Source organism: Perca flavescens, chromosome 9 (assembly GCF_004354835.1).
Source record: "Perca flavescens isolate YP-PL-M2 chromosome 9, PFLA_1.0, whole genome shotgun sequence".
Classification (NCBI taxonomy): domain Eukaryota; kingdom Metazoa; phylum Chordata; class Actinopteri; order Perciformes; family Percidae; genus Perca; species Perca flavescens.
Window position 1 is genome coordinate 7,098,625 of NC_041339.1, and position 6,000 is coordinate 7,104,624.

Genomic DNA, 6,000 nt, shown 5'->3' on the forward strand with positions numbered 1-6,000 from the left:
AAGTAGCTATACAACAATCATGCAGTTAAGTGTGTGCACTCTGGCACCTTATTTACATTCAAAGTACATGTCTTAATGAATGCTAGCCTCAGTGGGGTTATTCTACGCATCAGTCTGGCCCAAACTGATAGCCTACATTCTCTCTCTGACTCTCCTCTGACCACCCAGCTGCCATTTTGTTTAAGAAACTTATTATATCCACTACATGTAAGAACTTTAATTTTTCAAACTGTTTTATGTTTGTTGGACTTCAGAATCATATTCATTTATGTTATTATCATTATTATTATTATTATTATTATTATTATTATTATTATTATTATTAGTTTGCACAACTATAACCGTATAACTGTACCCATATCCATGCCTGTGGCACCAGCAAGATCTGCATTAGCTCTCAGTCACTGTCAGTCACATTTACTGTGCAGCAAAAATATATTTAGAGTGTACAGTTTGTGAACTCCTAAAATTAAATTAGGAAATTTTCCAAGAGTCCTTTATGTTAAAATAAAGGACAATGGTGTTATTTCTTAACCTGGATCTTTATATAGTTGCAGCTATTCTGACTATGGATCATGCTAACTTTGCACTCAATTCCTCCATTTTAGAGATTTAAGTCCAACCTACAGTGAACACAGAAAGTAGCCCCAAAGATGAGCTTTTGTACTGTAGCTAACTACAAAGGGATCTATTTCTGAGGAAACTTTGCAGGCTAACCAAACTATCTGCGTTTACTTTCAGTTGTACTCAGATACTCATGTTTGACATGATTTATGTAAAACTAAGTCAGAGTCAGAGAGCTTTAGGAGGCTTGCACCGCTTGCTCCTACATATTAAATTTAGTTGGCTCAAGTTCACGTTTCCCAAATCTCTACATCAGAGGTGGTGATTGCAGAGTTTGTATGACCCATAGTCAAAATGAACACAATCAGAGTCTGTGTCAGTGCGGGTCCCGGGCTTTGTTAATGAGGCATTGAATGTTTTAGTCCTGATGGACCGCAGCCTCCTGCGAGAGAAGAGATTCAAATAATTTGTGTCCAGGGTAGGAGCGATTGGCCACAATATTTCCTGCAATGAGAATAAGATTTTAAAAAAAGTACCAGATTTTCATTTAAGGAGTACCTCCTGCATTTTGCATTCTCACCCAGACCTGTGTCTGTACTTGATGCACAGAGATGACACTGATATCATTCCTCTCATATGAGTGGTTCTTGTCTCGCCAGACCCTCCTCCACAGCGCTGCGGAAGAGGGTCTGGCTAGTCCACACAACATTCCGGGATGGGAGAAAAACGTGCTCTGGTTTATTGGCATTTCTTTAAACCAATTACAATCGTCTTGGGCGGTGCTAAGCGCCGGACGAAGCAATGGTGCTGTAAAATAGCCTTGGGAAGGCTTTTTAGTCGTGCAACAGAAAACTCAGATTGGACACATAGTCTAGCTAGCTGTCTGGATTTACCCTGCAGAGATAACCACAGTCCTCAATCCCGGAAATGAAACATCGTCGATATAGACTAGTCCTGATCTTGATGTCATATTTTCAAACCCTATCTTCAGGATTTATTTCTGTAATCATCAATGCAGATAAATAACAATCTGAATATTTCCGAATTTGTCTGTCTTTCCCTTCCAGCAGAGAACATTCCGGTCAGTATTTTACTATTTTCAAGAACAGAATAATTCCACTTGTTCCTATCATGCAGAAGTCACTGCCACAGCCAGCACTCTGCTCCACTTTGATAATGATAGCATACTTCTACATGCTCCAACAGTTGTTCACCAGATGAAAAGCAGCAGCTCTCCAGCTCTGGCACTTCTCTCTCAGCGTGTTTGTCTTCTTCCAGTATTTCCTCCACCCCACTCATCTCATGTCTCCAATGAATAATCCACTTTCATCTCTGTCTTGTCTTCCCTGTCTTCTCCTTCTCCAAACACACTGATTCATGGCTCAGTAATCACCCATGTGTGCTGGGAGTCACCTGTGTCCGTGCTGATGGTGCTAAAGCTATAACTGAATGCACATTTGACTCATACCCTCCCCACATAGGAAGACACTGTTTACTTTGTCATTCCCGATTTATTTTTCACACTGCGTTAAGGCGATCTGATCCTTTAATTGAGACATGAACAGCAAACAGTGGGCCTGCGCTGTTTGTTTTTTGTGCTCTCTCAGCCAGCATCAAAAGCTGCACTCGCACATGCAGAAAGTATTAAATTTTACATGGAAACGTATTCGTGCATTTGTGTTTGAGAGGTTGAGCCTGTGTGTTTTGGCCTGTTGTCACACCATGATGGTGTACATTTCCATGTGGAAGTGAATCCTGGCTGGCTGGGTGTTTCTCTGTGCGAGCCTCAGAGGTTCTCACATGTGCTCATCTAGCTCTGATCATTGTTTAGACTGAGATTTACATCATGCCACAACAAGGCTGATGGGCCTGGCTGCAAACACATTACATTTAGAGGAGTCCAAACCTTACTCTCTGTACACAAATATTGCCGGACTGACTCTTTGAGACACATTCCCAAATGAAAACATTCACTTCAAAATGGGCATTTACAGATAGATCAGGCTGTTCTCATGAACCATTTGTACATATAGCTATGAAAAGTAATACACTGTAATTCCTTAGTATTCCATGTATTTATTGCTGTATGCAGCACGTTGACTGCTGCAGTATAAGACTGCTCTGGTCCACGTAGTGAGGGGGTTAGGGTGAATGGGTGGGTCATTAAACACAGGGCTTTCAAGCAGAGGAGCGGAGTCAGTGTCGCAGCAAAAACACAGGACGTTCACCAAGGAAACACATGTTTGTGTCTTGGGAGTACTAGGGGACCGGTGTTTTAATCCAAACCACAGCCATTTTTTCTAATCTTAACTAGTTGTTTTGGTGCCTAAACTAGGGTTGCACCGGGGTTCGGCCGAATACCGAATCCGAAACTGAATAGACCTTTTTCATGGCAGACATGTTGACATGTCATAGTAGGAAAAGCACAGGTGTATTCAAAACCATTAATGATGGCTGCATTCCACTTAGGAGAGGCCCTGGTATTGTGCGTGCTGACTCACTGAAATAGCTCACTGGGACACTTGATGGAATTGAGCCATCGTTAAGGTTATCAATTTCAGCTGTGCTTTTCCTACTATGACAAGTCAAAATGTCTGCTGTGAAAAAGGTCCATATCAAATCCTACTCCCATTCTCAGTCCATTAACACAGTAAACACATTAATGAAGTAAACAACGTCCACAGCCTCTAAAATAGTTAAATGTAACAACTTAATGTTGAATTCACACGCTCTTTTCACATTGTAGGAAAGCACATCGCTATCGCCAGATGAGTGACAATTTTGTTTGCCAAATTTTCACTAACCAGTGTATGATGAAGGCATATTGGGTGGGTGAAATTAGAAAGCTAACGTTAGCTAACAAGCAGGCACCGAATCTTGACTTTGGACATAAATCGTGAGGTGCATAATCATTAAACACGGATATAATTCCTAGGATACTGCAATTCAGAGAAAGGTTGAATGATGGGCTTTACTGCACAAATGCACATCATGTGTAAGTGTGTACATTCAAAGACACTCCACTTTCACTTTCCACTCAGCATTTTCAGTGACAAACTTGCTTTACTTACCTTCCACTGCCAATGAGATTTCGGCCACACAAACATAGTTATAATGGTTTTAACTGCTCTGCTCTGTACTTTGGAAATTCATAGTTATATGAAAGTTTGAGACCAATCTTCTGATTAATAAATATTTCTAGAATATTTAAATTTGCACATGCTGCTTCATTTCACTCACGTTTTGAAATACCCTAAAGCCTATACCTAAATGGGAAATGTGTAATGGGGGACAGAATAAAAAAAAAGTCACATATTGTAAAACAATATAGAATTGGGTTATTTGAGCCCTTACTATTTATATGTTCTTGCCCATTTAAGGATTCTAAGCCTTTTAGCTGTGTCTTTTTAATATTAGTTAATGTCCCCCCCCCCCTTGTGTTGCATAAAGATGCCTCCTCGTCATTTTCGTCTGCTAGCAAACAGAAAAATACCTCAAGGCTGCTGTGTGGTTATATTCAGTACCAACAATTTAAAGATCCCATAACTTAAGTTTTTTTAAGCTGCCAATCCAAAAAACTGAGCTTTTAGGAAGACAAAAGTGGATACAGATTCGAGGAATCAGCAGGGAGAAGGGGAATTCTGTGGGATCCTGACACTAAGCTAACATTATGTCCGACGTTAGGTGCGTTAGCTTAACTTACAGACATATAGTTAGCCTAAAACTAGTCAATATCCTTGACGTTCCACTTCCAGGATTGCTCCGGTGCCGCAGGAAATTCTGTGGATTTATGAGGACTATGGTTCACTGCTCTTCAGATCTCTTCAGGGTAAATCCAGACCGCTATCTGTCCAATCTGAGTTTTCTGTTGCACGGCTATTTTGCAGTGGCTCTGTGTGGAGCGTAGCCCCATCCCCGAATGCTATGTGAAGTAGCCAGACCCTCCTTCAGCACGCTTTGGAGGTGTGTCTGGCAAAGCGAGACTAGCCTAAAACTGACATTTGGATATTTGAACTGGTAACAAAATGCTTGCTGCAAACGGCGGACATAACGTTAGTTTAGTGTCAGGAATCCACTGATTCTCCCTGCTCTCTCTCTCTCTCACTGTGGTAATATGTGGCTGTGTGTGTGTGTGTGTGTGTGTGTGTCGGTCTCTCTCTCTCTGTGTGCCTGTTCACGTGTCTCGCTGTGAGAAGTGTTAGAGCCAAATTCACCATGAACCTAGGTGTTTTATTTTGAAATGTTTTTATTTTGGTAAATTATCCAGCTGCACTGTAGTCTATAGCTGTGACATTGAACTTCCGGGATTGCTCTGGTGCCGCAAGAAATTCCGCCAGATGCATGCATTTTCCGTTTCCTTCCGCTTTCTTTGTGTTGAAATTTTAAATTCGGTGGATTTATGAGGACTATTGTTAACTGCACCTCAGATCTCTGCAGGGTAAATCCAGACCGCTAGCTAGACTTTCTGTCCAATCTGAGTTTTCTCTCGCAAGACTATTTTGCAGCGGCTCTGTGCGGATTTTGGCACCGCCCATGACGATTCTGATTGGTTTAAAGAAATGCCAATAAACCAGAGCACGTTTTCCTCCCATCCCCTAATGCTATGTGAAGTAGCCAGAATCTCCTTCAGCACGCTTTGGAGGAGGGTCTGGCAAAGTGAGACTAGCTGCACTGTGATCTTCCTGTATGTGATTACCTGCCTGGCTTGAAACATACGCTCGCGTATCATGCAAGAAAAAGACAAGATGCCGAATCTGCTGTAAGAACATAGGTGTATGTGATGTTTGTTCAGAAGTTTACAGTTTGTCAAATGTGCCTGCTTGTCTCTGTTTTGTATCATTGTATATTCAATATATTTGGGGTCTGGTTAGTCTGACAAAACAAGACATCTGAAAACATCGGAGCAGAAGTTGTGTTGGTAACTTTTCAACATTAATTTCCAAACAACTGTTTAATCAAGACGTGAATTATGTTTTGTATTTGAGCATGAAAACCGTTGTTAGTTGTAGCCCTAACATGGCGAGAACAATGTTATAATTACTGACAGGAAAAGAAATGAACTGAAACTGTCCTTTTCAGAGGGCGTGTAAATTAGTGTTACATATGATGCAAATCACAAAGACCAATCAATCAGTATAGAGCTTTAGAGTTGTGTTTTATTTTAGATTCTCTACAAATGTAATGCTCTTCCACTGAGTTCACTGCCAGTCTTATGTAAGTGGTTCAAAAACATGCTGAACGCAGTGATACTCTGTTAAACCACCACAGAGTCTTTAAGCCTGGCTAAAACACCTTAAAACACAGGACTTCATACCGCATGCTGCACACACAGCACCATACTACAGTAATCTAATATCAGCATGCAATCAATTCAGCCTGGCTTACAATGTGCTGAGGAAAAGTATCAGTTGTCTGAGGCTTATAGGAGTAATGCGT